General features: G+C 40.6%; 1 protein-coding gene across 5 annotated transcripts in view; it reads left to right on the top strand.

Moving 5' to 3' along the window:
* MAST4 (microtubule associated serine/threonine kinase family member 4) overlaps positions 1-15,934 on the top strand; it is a 742,993-nt gene that overhangs the window by 453,266 nt on the left and 273,793 nt on the right. The window lies entirely within an intron of this gene.

Raw genomic sequence — 15,934 nt, 5'->3', positions numbered from 1 at the left:
ACGTGGTTCCCGGGGCTGGAATCGCACACACGTGCCTCGCGTCAGGAGGGCCGCGAGGCGAAGGAACCCGACAAACGGCGTCTGCCCCTTAAGTATTCCTTCCCAGCATGCACCACTCCGACTGGGCTGCTGCCGAGAAGGGTCACTTAACACCATGGTTCGCCCGAGTTCCAACATGGGCCTGAGGTGGTAACGCCACCTACAGGCAACAAGGGAAAACTTCTATCGAGCACAACCATAGCCAGAACAGAGGAAAAAGGCAGTACTGATGGGCACTGATGAGGCACTTATATGCAGCACTGATATGCACTGATTTTCTTTCCAAAATGTAGCAAATTAGTATTTTTTTTTCCATAACTTTAGGCCAAAATGCACACTGCTACATCTCTTTGGTAAAAATAACCCAAATCAGTATATTATTTAGTTTGTGTGAAAGTTAGTCTACAAGATATGGTACAGGTACATTTTATTAAAACTTGACCAATCCTGATGTACTGAATGCCTATCATTTGAGGCCCTTAAATGCCAGGCCAGTGTAAATACCCCCCAAATTACCCCTTTTTGGAAAGTAGACAATCCAAGCTATTTAGTTAACTGTATTGTGAGTTTTTTTAAGTTGTATTTTTTTCCCACAATTCTTTGAAAATAAAGAAATTATATATATTTTTAACACTAAATTGCCACATATTTCTCATACCCCAAAATAAATTCTGCTACTCCAGAGTATGGTGATGCCATATGTGTGAGACTTTCCCCATCTTAGCCACATAGAGAGGCTCAATATCTAGGCAACAACTTCAGACGTTCTTGGGGTATAAATTACGCATCCACTTTCCTGATTATCCTTTTATATTTTGGAAGGCCCTGGAGCAGCACCAGGACAGTAGCCGTCAAAAAACACGTTTTGGAAAGCAAACACTCAAATATATTTTTTATGAGGCCTAATGAGTCTTTTGAACATGTCATTTATTTTTTTTGTTTACACAATTATCAATGTATTAGTCATTTCTAACACAGCATGGACATAAAAATAATTTCACCCCAAAATACATTCTGCTACTCATGAGAATGGCAATGCCACACATGTGAGACTTTTTTTTTACAGCCTAGCTGAACAAAGGGTAAACAAAACATTACCTGTGGTATTAGTAGAGCAGTTTTCCATAGGAGAGCATTGGTAAAGGAAGCAGGCAGAGATGTGGTCAGCAACAGCCAAAGGAATAATCAAGGCAGCAGGCAGGAATATGGTCCATAAACGGTCCTGGGTCAGTACAAACAGCAGGCAGAGATAAGGTCAGCACAGCCAAAGTATTGGTCCAGACAAAAGGCAGGAACATCAGTCTTGGGGCCTCAGGTAAGACTTGGGTACAGGCTTCTTCCCACCCAAATCTCTTTAAAGCCTCTGGACTCCAGACTCTGAACCAGGAATTACAAAACCCAGAGAAAGCAAACTTTTTTCTCTGCTCAGGACACTACTCTTACGCCCCTCACATATGTGAGACCCCTGTTTTATCTTGAATCCCACTACCACAGTAGCAGGGCCAAAGGATTAGTCCAAGCGGCAGGGAAAAAAACATGGTTGATTTAACATGCTGAGGTCTGTGCAGGTGGAAGGCAGAAACGCAGTTGAAAAACAACCCAGACAGAAGGCAGGGGCATTTTTGATGAACAGGTCAGGGTAAGTTTAGGTGGAAGGCAGAAACGTGGTTGATAAATAATCCAGATGGCAGGCAGAGGCATCATTGAAAAACAGGCCAGGGTCAGTTAAGGTGGAAGGCAGAGTCATGATCAGCACAGCTAAAAAACAGTGAAATGACAGGCTGTTATAAATATTGGCACTATACCTTCTCTAATATTTGGTGATTTGTGGTAAGGTTGGAAGCAGTCTCCAATGCATAGGCCCAGCTCGGAGGGACAAAGAAAACTGGCGTCTCTCCTCATCTGCTGCATACCCGACATTTTGTTTGGTGTCTCCGGCTTGCTTATGTTGGTGGAATGTTCTCGGGAAAATATTGCTCATGAAGCTCACTTACTGAATCAAAGCGACTGTTTTCTGGTGGAGATCCTTGCTGGTAGATCAGGGCAGTGACGATATCTTGATTGATCTTCTATAAATTTGAGAAAGGTGTTGTGTCTTTGCGTAGATTTGTGTTAAATGCGATATGCATTATAAATGGCCAAATGAAAAAGGTAAATTGCAACTTTTTTGTACCAAGAATTGCACTTTCTTATTGCTGAATAGGTCTGTAGCATATGATCATTGAAATCCACCCCCCCACTTGAACCAATTGTAATCCTGGATGCAGACTTCTGGATGAAACAGTGTCGTCCATAAATTTCCACGCAGTGTAACCTTGGATGGTGGACAAGGACATACACATCTCACTTATTCCTCCACTTCACGACCAACACTTCGTCATTCCTCAAACTTGCTGATTCCCACCTCTGTAGCCTTGTGGTCACCAGACTTTGAGGAAAGCCCTTCCTGTTTTTATGTACCGCAGGCCAAGGTTTTCTGGGAGTACAGGTTGCAGAAAAGGGCAGACTTGTGTAGAAATTATCCATGCAGATGTGATGCCCCTTTTTTTGAATAGTAGAAATGCCAGGTGCCAGACAATTTTTTCACTTGTGCCAAGGTAGGTAGGTCACTCAGGGTTCTGGAGCTCGGAATCTTTGACTCGTCAGTCAATTGGACAAGGGACTCATTCACACAGATTTTTGTCAGGGACATACAATTCAGCGAATCTCTGAAAAACAAAATTAATTAGTGGGCAAATTTTAAGGAGCTTATCATAGCCAGACCAATCTCCGTGAGGGCACTGTGAATTATCGCTGAAATGGAGGAAGCACATGTCATAGCGTGACCTGGACATTAAAACCAAAATAAATGGCCAGTGTTGGATGGGGTGTGTGGACCAGTAAGTGTGTAAAAATAAATACAAAAAATGTATTATTGAAAAAGGTTCAATGTTGGCTTAAACACTTGGCTGTGGGGGGGATTGCTGATCTTGAGTTGCAAAGCAGCTATAATGGGTTCACAAGTGCATCTGGGGGATTTGTATGGGTTCCATCTCTTGGGGTCTGATTTAATACCCCAGTTACTAGTACTGGGCCTTTCATCAAGGGGTCTAGCGCTGTTGGTGTTTACCAATTCACTCATGGGGTATATGGCACTGCTGGTGGTTGTCTGGTCTTCAGAGCACCTCATCCTTTTTACAGGGACCCTTTCCAACACTAATTTGGTTATTGATCCACTACTTTCGACAGGGTTGTACTTTGGGATCAGATGAGGAGAGCTCCCTGCTGCTCGTATTCATCATACTGAGCATTCAAAATGCCTCCTCACTAGTATAATAATTTTTGGAAATCGCTGACTCCGGTGACTCTGGAACAGGTACACTACTGCTGGGCGGCTTTTTATATTGCCCAAAACATACACATTTATACTACACTGAAGAATGAGCAGAGTCCAAGGTTCTGTTGTAATCTCAGGGGACACAATGGCGGTTGGCAGGAAATACAGTCTAATCCGAGCATTTAGCTGTACCCCTGAGAACAATTGTGTCAGATATGCTTCATCAAAAGCCTATCATGCCAGAGATAATCTAGTGTCTGTTGGGTAGAATGAACTGATCTATGTATTATATGTGTTCAACTCTTTCAAAAGTCTAAGAGGAGGCACAACAAAGTACCCGTTTTCCTAAATGTCGTTAATATTGTCCCTCTTATAGTGGTTTTAATTTGTTACTAAGGACTTGATGTTCCCTGATTTATGGCCCACTTGCTCAACAATGGCACACACATTTGGTAGGGAAGTAAAAGGAGTGGAACTTGGCATCAGAGTGCAAGGCTTTGTCCAGATGACAGTGAAGTCAACCGTTTAGTAAGATTAAGAATAATAATATATGCAGATTTTTGGAAAAGTATGGGGTAGCTTGAGGTCACCCCCAGAATCTACATGCATGCACATGCAGAATGTATATGCAGATATTTAATCCAGTATAATTCAACAGCTTGTATTCTGCTATTTACAAGACACCATGTATGCACAAGTTCATTCCTGCCAATTTGAATACTATTTTGCTTGTGCTTTTCCAAACTGATTTTTTTAATAACTTTTTTTATTACCGTATTTATCGGCGTATAACACGCACTTTTCCCCCCTGAAAATAGGGAGAAAATCACAGGTGCATGTTATACGCCGATAGTGTACCTTGGACTTGGAGGGGAACGAGCGCCGCCGGAATTCACTGAGCCGTTATCTCCTGTTTACTCGGCTCTTACTCAGCTCTAATGTCACACACACAGTCCCGCTTCCGCCACCGGCATTGGAACAGTGTTCTATCAATCACAGGAGCTGGTCCAAAGCCGATGGCGGAGGTGGGGACTGTGTATTTGACTGCCGACGCGACTGAGAGCTGAGTGAACAGGAGATGACGGCTCAGTGATTCCCTCACTGCACGAGAGATGGTGAGGCTGCAAATGGGCACATAGGCTGCATTTAGGCTGAAGATGGGCGCATAGGCTGCATTTAGGCTGGAGATGGGCACATAGGCTCCATTTAGGCTGGAGATGGGCACATAGGCTCCATTTAGGCTGGAGATGGGCACATAGGCTCCATTTAGGCTGGAGATGGGCACATAGGCTGCATTTAGGCTGAAGATGGGTGCATAGGCTGCATTTAGGCTGTAGATGGGCACAGATTAAGCTTCATTGAGGCTGCAGATGGACACTGACCATAAAATAAAATAAACTTTTTTCCTGAAATTTCCCTCTTAAATTGGGGTGCGTGTTATACGCCGGCACGTGTTATACGCCCATAAATACAGTATATTCTTGTTATCGAAAGCCTGTACAGTAAAACGGTTGTTTTAGCATCTCAGCTTGTTGTCGTGTAAGTAAAGTTTCGCAAACTTACTATCCAGTCACTGAAAAATCATTGTAGAAGGTATTTGGATTTACAATATGCTGTACCAGATAAAAACTCTCAACTGTGGCTTGTTTCCATGTGCAAAACATGTATCCACAGAAAGGTAATAGTGAACAGCTTTACATGTGATGCAAATTAAATAAACTTTGTATTTGCATGAAGGGACACATCACAATTTTGAAAGTTTTTAAGAGCCGGTTCACACTGGGGCGACCTTGGATCCGACTTCAAGTCGCCCTAAGTTGCCCCAAGTCGGGAGGTTGAGAAAATGAATGGAAGTGAATAGGAGCCGTCTTAATGTACACTACTGAAGTTGCTCCGACTTCACAAAAGGATCCTGTACTACTTCATTCCGACTTCTAGGCAACTTGTAGGCAACTTGTACCCATTGATTTCAATGGAAGTTGCCTCATAAGTCGGATCACTGTCTTAACTGAAGCAACAATACTAGAAGATAACATACATTTCTCAGGCAAACCCCTCCCTCCCACAGAGCTGATTGTTCACAAAAGGTTCCTGTACTACTTCAATCCGACTTCTAGGCAACTTGTACCCATTAATTTCAATGGAAGTCGCCTCATAAGTCGGATCACTGTCTTAACTGAAGCAATAATACTGGAAGATAACATACATTTCTCAGGCAAACCCCTCCCTCCCACAGAGCTGATTGTTGTTTGATTGGCCACTGGAAAGCCTCCTGTCCTGAAGGCGACTTGAAGTTGCCTTGTACTGTCCTGGAGGCAACTTGAAGTTGCCTTGTAAGTTGGAAACAAGAAAACCGCGCTGCCACAACACAGTCCTCAGGCAGCAGCTAACGTGTGATAACAGAAAAAATATACAATATAGAAAATGCCTTGTAAGTTGCCTGATGATTCATACTCAAGTCGTGTCCAAGTTGCCTCCCAAAGTCGTGCTAGAAGTCGTGTTGCCCCTGTGTGAATGGGCTCTAAGTTGCAAAGGCCAGATTATTTAATTTTATTTGCATCAGTGCTGTAGCCACTACAGACAAAGTAGTCGCTTACCAGTGTTTCCAGTGCTAGCGATACACTTCTTGGTCTCTTCTCTTTAATGAGTGTAAATGATACTTCCTCACAAGTCACTGGACACTATTGGTTACATTGCCTAGAAAAAAATGGTATCTTATTTTAGTCACAGATAAACCTCTGTTATGATTTAATGGATGACTGTACTCGATTTCCCCTTATTGATATAGTCTTGTAAATGCAGTTTATTGTAAAAAAAAAATATATTTTCAAGATCTTTTTAGAAGTACTTCTGTGGAAACTGAGAGCATGAACAATATTAGATTATGTGTTTTGATCGTATTAAAAAAAGTGCTTCTGCAGCAAATGGGAAATCAAAGTATATTTGTCCCCTGTGCATTATAGAGGAAATTGTTCTATTGGTTGAACTAATATTTAGCTTAAAGGGTAACTCCACTTTTGTGGGACAAAATGGCAAAAAAAACTTAGCTTCAGGTTTGTTAAAATCCCTGCAATGTACAGTGATCTTCCAAAGGAATGTTGTGTTTTTTTTTTTTGCTACAATCTGAGGTAATCTAATTTCTTTAGCCCTATACAGCAAATGATACTGATTGGAGGAAGTTCCACTCCAAGTACTCTAGGTTCATAAACAACTGAAGTTTCAGTTTGTGCAAAATAATACTAATATTTATACTAAACAGATTTTATATAAAATAGATAATAAGGCTCATACTATACTCACGAGAAAACTTTGGAACACATTATATTCTGTAGGAACCTCCTTAGACCCAATCCCCTTAATACATTTTTTATCAAACCCTTTATACTCTTTAGAAGCACCCCACATATTTGTCTGAATATGACAGTCTCCCCCCCCCCCAAAAAACAACTTGCGTAAACATACGTACTCTCTGAGCAAATAAAGGCCAAGGCCCCATCAGGTTTAAAACGCCTTGGCAACTTCCCCCTCTATTGTTAACAAAGTTCTGGAAGCTATTCCAATCCTTTATGAAGGGTCATTCCATTTCCTTTTATACGTTAATCTCAGATTTCAATTATACTGAAGGATGAGAAAGACCCTCAGTATTATCATCCCATTTTCCTTTAAACTCTGATATAACATGTTTCACTAAACTCCTATCCATACGCCTAAATATTTATAAAATAAAGGTTTTCCCCCAGCAGATATGCAGGCTGATAAACAATACCTGTAGGGCCATTTCCTTGGTTAAGTATGCTAACATTCATAACCCACCTCATTGCTGAGAATGCTTTTGACAAGCACTACTGGCTCTGTTTCCACTATGGGTATGCAAGAGCCTTTATGAAAGCCTGGGGAGGTTTGTAGTCAACCCTGACTCCTGTTATAAGCATTCCCTTAATGGGCTTCAAGCCCTTTGGGGATATTGAATGGTACTTGAAAGGACAATTCCCTTTCTCTCTCATTTGTTTTCTCTTTTGATTCCCTGGCAGCTAAAATACACCAGTAGTTCATAGCAGCTCCTGAAAGGAGTTTGTAGTCAGCACTCCAGTTTCTAATTCCTTAATATGCACAATGTCACTGGTTGTGCCAAGGCACTGTGGCTCCCCCACCTACCGCCCCCTTCCTGGAGAGACTGAAGGTGGAAAAAAGTATTCAAGTGACTGCTGGAAAAAAACTAATGACAGGTACAGTACCTTGAAAAAGTATTCCTACCCCTTGAAATTGTTCACATTTTGTCATGTTACAACCAAAAATGTAAATTTATTTTATTGGAATTTTATGTAATGGACCCATACAAAGTGGCAAATAATTGTGAAGTGGAAGGAAAATGATAAATGGTTTTCAAATTATTTTTACAAATATGTGAAAAGTGTGGCAAAATGTGGAAAATTTCAAGGGGTATGCGTACTTTTTCAAGGCACTGTGTGACTATAAACCATGCTTGTGTAATGTTTGTTGAAATGGCTGCTAGTAGTCTGTATGATTAGGTAAATATTAAAAAGGACTTTGAAATTATATGAACATTTTTAAAGTCTATTGACCATTTTATTTTTGGGGTTTACCTATGCTTAAACACTTCACAACTCACACCCAACATGTAACACTTACAATTATTTCTAATCTAGCTCCTAAACTAGGCCTTGACATTCATCACTTCTTTTGCTGTGCCAGGGACCTTTTTACAAAAGACATGAAGTTCCCAATGCCGGATCCTAAACCTGGGCTTTACCCATGTAGGGCAATTAGGGTTCACTTTAACCATCAATTAAGCCAAACCCTTTAAAGTGTATGTAAACACTACAGTGAGCTTTTCTCTCATTTGCTTCTTTTTGGTCTGTTTAGTAGAACATTGGAAGTATCTTGTTATATCTGTTAAAGCGGTTGTATAGTCCCCTAACATTTTTTTTTTTGGGCACCTGTAAGGCAAAAGGCATAATGAGCTAGTACTATACTAGCTCATTATGAAATACTTACCTTAGAACGAGGCGTTGGTAACTTACCTGCTCCACACCGAGGTAGCTAACATGTTGCCTCGGCGTGTCTTCCGGTTATCGCGGCTCCAGCGCTGTGAGTGGCTGAAGCCGCGATGTCGTCACTCCCTTGCATGCGCGCGGGAGGTTTCTTTCCGGCAAGGTCCAGCGTCTGCTGGGCCTTAAGCCGAGAATTCCCTGTGTGCATGCGCCGCTGCAGTCAGTGGCTCATTGCAAGGGGAATATCTCCTAAACCGTAAAGGTTTAGGAGATATTTTATTTACCTCCAGGTAAGACGCCTTATAGGCTTACCTGTAGGTCAAAGTGAAAAATTTGCTGTCTTACTAGAATTTACTAGAGTCTCCACTGCTCATTAGGTTCCCACGCTGCTTCTTAGATTTCAATTCCTGATGATTTGAAGATGGCTCCCAGTTGCGCATGTTTGAAATTAGCCAGCTAGGGTTGATTGGTCCTGTAGCCTCCTGTGATGTGTAATGTTATTCAAGGATATGGTGGCCAGTGCACAAGCTCCTTCTCCCCTAGGCAATGATTAAGGAAGTGGCAGTAAATACTAGCCCCCCCCCATAAATGTATAACAAAGAGGGGAGGAATGGAGGGGGGGGGGGTTCAAAATAACACCTAACCCTTAGGTCTCACGCACACTGGGTGTTTTTTTTATATTTTTACAGCAGCTGTTTTTGTCAGTAGACGTTTTTTTCTACAGTCAATAAACTCTCCCATCATATTATCCTATGCGTCCATGAACACATAGGCTGTTAACAGCAGTTTTGGGCGGTGGCGTTTTTAAGCAGTAAAAAAATAGTGGGTTCTGAGAAACGTTTTTTAGCTGTAAAAACAGTAACGCTGATAAAAGTCGATAAATGCTCAAACGTCACCCACCAGTGTTTTTTAAAGTTTTTGATCCATTTAAAAAAAAAAAAAAAAGTTTTTTTTTCTTAAAAAAACACTAATGCGGAAAAACGCTGTTGAAAAAAGTTGAAAAACTCACTGCAAAGCTACTGGTGTTTTTATAGCGTTATTTTAACGTCCAGTGTGCATGAGGCCTTAAAGTGTTTGTAAACCCCATTCATGAAAAGTGAACTAAGCACATATTTGTAGTGTTTACTTATCTCTCTCCAAAGCTCTAAGTGTTGTTTTTCTCTCTGGTGCTTTGTTCCTCTGTTATCAGCATGAGTCTCTTCTGACAAATTCTCCGAGATGAGATCACGTGAGCTAAAATGTTGTGTCACGGTGGGTGCTTAGAGTTGCGCTGGAAGCTTGTCTATTCAGAATACAGCTCTGGATGTTCCTTTTGTTTCTCTGCCTATATGTGAAGGACTGTGTCCCTTTCCTCCAATCAGCTCTCATACAGTCTCTCCACCCTTTCCTATGTACTGCTGAAGATGAAGGAAGATTTTTAACATGATCTGCACTTTTGAAAGAGCGTAGGGTGTGGAAGACAGCAGATATACAAGTAAACATATCTGTGTATCATCTGAGGCTGTTCACTTAAAGCGGATGTGCCACGGGAAAAATATATTAAAAGCCAGCAGCTACAAATACTGCAGCTGCTGACTTTTAATATAAGGACACTTACCTGTCCTGGAGTCCAGCGCCGATCGCAGCAGATGACGAGCCGATCGCTCGTCACCCTGCTGCTCCCCCCTCCATCCTCGGTGAGGGAACCAGGAAGTGAAGCGCTCCGGCTTCACTGCCCGGTTCCCTACGGCGCATGCGCGAGTCGCGCTGCGCCCGCCGATTGGCTCCCGCTGTGTGCTGGGAGCCGAGTGTTCCCAGCATACAACGGGGGACGGACGGGAAGGAAGGAAAAAACCCGTCCTTTGCCCGTATCGTAGGGCCGGAAGTGGGTGCAGATACCTGTCTGTAGACAGGTATCTGCACCCCCTCCCCCCTGAAAGGTGTCAAATGTGACACCGGAGGGGGGGAGGGTTCCGATCAGCGGGACTCCACTTTAGAGTGGAGATCCGCTTTAACTTCACTGGGTATATGTGAGGGTTTACATCCACTTTTAAAATTTACATAATTCTAAATGAAAAATGTTCTCTTGCACTACTTTTTTTTTTTTCTATTTTGTACAGGTATTTTATGACACAATTGATTTTAAAATATGTAATTAAGTATATTAGGTGTCATTAACTAATAGGGAACATTTTGGTCAGTGCAACATGTCCATAAAACCCAGGGGACACATACCTTATTCTGAAAAACTCAGAGGTGTTCAATGCTTATAAAACTAGGACCCTGAGAGTTCTTTTGATTATTTTGGAACCCCAAATATCCATTGGAAGATACAATATGTTGTAGATCTGAGTATTTAAAACTCTAAACGCTGCTTTGGGGCGTCCATGACCTAGTTATTTTATTAAAGACAAGGTACCAGAAACTCTTTTTGCTGTTAGTCTAAATAGCAAATCTCTTGTTCCCAGCTTTATAATCTACAGCTAAATGTTCATTTCATTATTCCTTTATAAATGATATTGTCTGATTTCTCTAGATGTATATAAAAAAAAGTTAAAATCCAGTGCCAGCCATTGTTATTGCAGTCAACAATCGCCAACAGAAAAAACGTTAAAATATTCTACAGCTCTCTTTATGAGCCTGCTATAAAATGCCATAGTATTTATTGTATTAATAAAATTAGAATTTCAGCTCATGTTGTAGCATGGTTTTTCCAATTAAGATTGTTTATACTCCTGTTGGGACAATTAAATGTAAAAGTTCTTGTGTGACAATGTGTGAAATTATTTACAGTTGTACAGTCGTGCGTGCCACTTTTACCGTGATATTTAAATCAGTCTGTTATTTATCCCCAAATGTTAATAATGCACGTTATTACACTTTATGGAATGATGTTATTGTAACTTAAGGCATTTTTTAACTTGTTCTGTCCTCCCATATGGCTTTTTTCCAGTTTATATTATTCCCTAAACATCCATAACATTCTGTAAAAAGCCCCTAAGATCTTCCTTTGAATTTATTATGTATACTTGGCCTTATACTATAGTCATTCTATGCATTAAGCCTTCATTTTTTTATTTTATGCTTATTTATTTTATGCACTGAATCATTTTATGCATCTTGGCATGTTTTATCACAGCTCTTTGTATGCTTAAGAAATGCGCTTTTCTAAAATACACACACAGGAAGGGCCTTTGTTGCCCCGCAGATAATAGTGCAGCCAATGCCAACTTCAGCTCTGGAAGGTTTTACCCAATTTTTACCCACTTCTTGACCAGGCCATTTTTTTTTTATCCGTCACTGCATTGTTTTAACTGACAATTGTGCAGTCGTGCAACGCAGTAAAAAATGTAGGTCCTTTTTTTCCCCCACAAATATAGCTTTCGTTTGTTGGTATTTGATCGCCTCTGCGCTTTTTATTTTTTGCGATATAAACAAAAAAAGACCGACAATTTTGAAACGTATCCAAAAAAAAAAATGTAAAAAAAAAGAATTTCTTTATCAATTAAGGCCACTATGTATTCTTCTACATATTTTTGGCAAACAAAAATCCCAATAAGCGTATATTGATTGGTCTACGCAAAAGTTAGGCGTCTAAAAATGACAGGATAGATTTAAGGACTGGTAATGGCGGCTATTTGAGTTATTTTACCAGGACTGCGACATTGGGGTGGACAAATCTGACACTGAGTGACACTTTTTGGGAACCAGTGACACTATGAAAAATAATGCACTGATTACTGTATAAATGGCAGGGAATGATCAAAGGGTTAAATGTTCCCTAGGGAGGTGCTTACTAACTGTATGAGTCAATGTCACACTGAAGGTAAATAGATCCATGATTCAGTTTAGCTGAATTACAATATCTCTTTCCCTTCCTGAATGTTCCGTCATTTGCCTTGTTTGCACAGGCAAGACAGCTGATTCGTCTCTCCTGTAAACGATCGGCAGGTCGCGGTGGGCGCCAGACTCAATGATTGGCTCACGCTGTGTCCAAAAACATCAGGAGTGGCGCGCCATCTGTGCGTGCACAAAATCACATACAGGTACGTGATTTTGCGCAGCCCTACCGCCCTGCCACAGTAAATGTACGTGGGGTGGTCTGGAAGCGGTTAAAAGTGTCTTGTGCCAGAGTGAGCTCCATATAAACTGGGAATTTTATAGGGGGTGCCCGCTTCTAGTAATTCAAAATTGATCGAAAATATACATCTGTGTAATGTAATGGATCTTTGACATGGGTCCAAGGGGCTGGGAGGGGGACATATAAGAGAAGAGAAAAATGGTATGGTTTACAACCTGTATCACTGGCATTAGTTTGACATCCGCTTGAGATGCTTCTTGGATCGTTCAGAATTCTTTGACAGTTGCAATTGACCTTGCTTTGTCTTTCATTTGACCTTCTTCGGGTGTGTTTTGAATTCCCATAGACTTTTACGGCCCATTTACACTAATTTGCATCCCAAACTATTGTTTTCTGTTTATATATCTTGTGTAAAAACATTTAGGCATATATTTGCAAAGGCCTAAAAGACTCTTGGTCATGAAACATTTGAAAGTACTGCAATGTTTTCTTGTTTTGTTATTTTTATTTGTTTTTTTACTAGAGCACATCTTATAAACGTTCCCCTAACATCAAATATAAGCTCATAATCTCTCCCCATACACCTAAAATGAGCTCTTAAAGAAGATGTAAACCTCTTTTACAGTTTCCACCAGAACAGGTGTCCCCATTGGAAGATTTACTCTCATCTCTGGTTCTGGTCGGCTTAACCGTTCACTGCTATTCAAAATTAAGAAAAACAATAATTTTTTGGTGTTGGATGCACTTTACTTAATCAATTCTATAAATAGGCTATATACATTGTAAGGATTTTAGCAAATGTGTGCAAAACTAAACCCTTCTGTTTTTTACAGGCAAGTAAGTTAGCCCCTCTTTGATCTGGATTTGCAATGGTGCTGCACATGTGATCAGTAATTACACCAGCTATTTGATGGCTTGGCAGTTCAGTTGAGACCTCTAAGCAGCCATGACAGTTATTCATGGTATTCCTTAGATGTAACTCTTGGGAAACCATTAAATACATAGGTCTTGTTCCACTTAAATTGTTGAAAAGGACACATGCAGTCCAGTTACTTCTGAGTAGAAAGGTCTATGTGCTAAACTCACATGAGAGGTTATAATAAAAAAAGCAAAAGAAAACCTGGGAAAAATGGGAAGCAGATTGCATGAGCAAGAAATGAAACTCCTCAAGGTGTTTTGGACAGAACATTTGTAGCATTGCCACGGTTAACAAGAACGCAACATTTGATTGTTTTTTTGGCAGTTTTTAGAAAGTCCAATAACTATGGATTGAAGAAAGTTCTTAAAAGGAAAAGAGTTAGAACTTCTGTCAAGTTTTTATTGCCATCTCTGACCCCATTCTGGAAGTTTTTTCAGGCCTTTTATCACTGAGACTAGAGATGGGAAGGCCTTTTCAAAGCTGTTTTTTCTTTTTCTTTTTCTGGAAAAACTGAAAAAAAAAGTGTGAAATGTGTCCTTTTACAATGAGAAATAATATAATTATGACATGGTATTCAAACTTTATAACATGGGAAGACCTTAATGAAAGATTTTTGAGACTTTACATAAAGTCTTAAATTATTGTGAGTTCTCTCAGCTGAAGAAAAGCAAATTCTGGAATATAATTCAAGTAACACTATACTTCTCAATAGGGATGGGTGCGATGTTTGAGTCGAATGTGAGTTTGACTCTAACATTGGGTGTTTGCCAAATTGTGAATATTATGGGGCGCAAATTCGAGCGCTGCAGAACGCCCTATAATGCACTGCGAGATCGCAGTGCATTGGCGTCTGATGATTGGCCAAAGCACCTGACCTGTGCTTTGGCCAATTACAGCACGCTCTGCTTTGAGAGCCATGATTGGCCAAAGGCTAATCATAGCTCAAGAGGCCAAGTCCACGCCCCACACTATATAAGGCTGCTTACACGGCGGCTGTATATAGTGTTATGATTGAGGGAACGTTGGCATATATATAGTGTAGTCCGTGTAGAATATATATATATATATAAAAAAATATATATATACACCCCTATACCGTGTAGTGTGTGTGTGTGTGTGTATATTAATATATATAGTGCCTTGCGAAAGTATTCAGCCCCCTTGAACTTTGCGACCTTTTGCCACATTTCAGGCCTCAAACATAAAGATATAAAACTGTAATTTTTTTTGAAGAATCAACAACAAGTCAGACACAATCATGAAGTGGAACGAAATTTATTGGATATCTCAAACTTTTTTAACAAATAAAAAACTGAAAAATTGGGCGTGCAAAATTATTCAGCCCCTTCAGTGCAGCAAACTCTCTCCAGAAGTTCAATGAGGATCTCTGAATGATCCAATGTTGACCTAAATGACTAATGATGATAAATAGAATCCACCTGTGTGTAATCAAGTCTCCGTATAAATGCACCTGCACTGTGATAGTCTCAGAGGTCCGTTTAAAGCGCAGAGAGCATCATGAAGAACGAGGAACACACCAGGCAGGTCCGAGATACTGTTGTGGAAAAGTTTAAAGCCTGATTTGAAAACAAAAAGATTTCCCAAGCTTTAAACATCCCAAGGAGCACTGTGCAAGCGATAATATTGAAATGGAAGGAGTATCAGACCACTGCAAATCTACGAAGACCTGGCCGTCCCTCTAAACTTTCAGCTCATACAAGGAGAAGACTGATCAGAGATGCAGCCAAGAGGCCCATAATCACTCTGGATGAACTGCAGAGATCTACAGCTGAGGTGGGAGACTCTGTCCATAGGACAACAATTGGTCGTATACTGTACAAATCTGGCCTTTATGGAAGAGTGGCAAGAAGAAAGCCATTTCTTTATGGATATCTTTAACAGTGTTGTTTAAAGTTTGACACAAGCCACCTGGGAGACACACCAAACATGTGGAAGAAGGTGCTCTGGTCAGATGAAACCAAAATCGAACTTTTTGGCAACAATGCAAAACTTTATGTTTGGCGTAAAAGCAACACAGCTCATCACCCTGAACACACCATCCCACTGTGAAACATGGTGGTGGCAGCATCATGGTTTGGGCCTGCTTTTCTTCAGCAGGGACAGGGAAGATGGTTAAAATTGATGGGAAGATGGATGGAGCCAAATACAGGACTATTCTGGAAGAAAACCTGATGGAGTCTGCAAAAGACCTGAGACTGGGACAGAGATTTGTCTTCCAACAAGACAATGATCCAAAACATAAAGCAAAATCTACAATGGAATGGTTCACAAATAAACATATCCAGGTGTTAGAATGGCCAAGTCAAAGTCCAGACCTAAATCCAATCGAGAATCTGTGGAAAGAACTGAAAACTGCTGTTCACAAACGCTATCCATCCAACCTCACTGAGCTCAAGCAGTTTTGCAAGGAGGAATGGGCAAAAATTTCAGTCTCTCGATGTGCAAAACTGATAGAGACATACCCCAAGCGACTTACAGCTGTAATCGCAGCAAAAGGTGGCGCTACAAAGTATTAACTTAATGGGGCTGAATAATTTTGCACGCCCAATTTTTCAGTTTTTTTATTT

This window comes from Rana temporaria, chromosome 1 (genome assembly GCF_905171775.1).
Source record: "Rana temporaria chromosome 1, aRanTem1.1, whole genome shotgun sequence".
In the NCBI taxonomy this organism is placed as follows: domain Eukaryota; kingdom Metazoa; phylum Chordata; class Amphibia; order Anura; family Ranidae; genus Rana; species Rana temporaria.
Note: the sequence above shows the minus strand (reverse complement) of the source record. Positions and strands in the feature narration are given on the sequence as shown.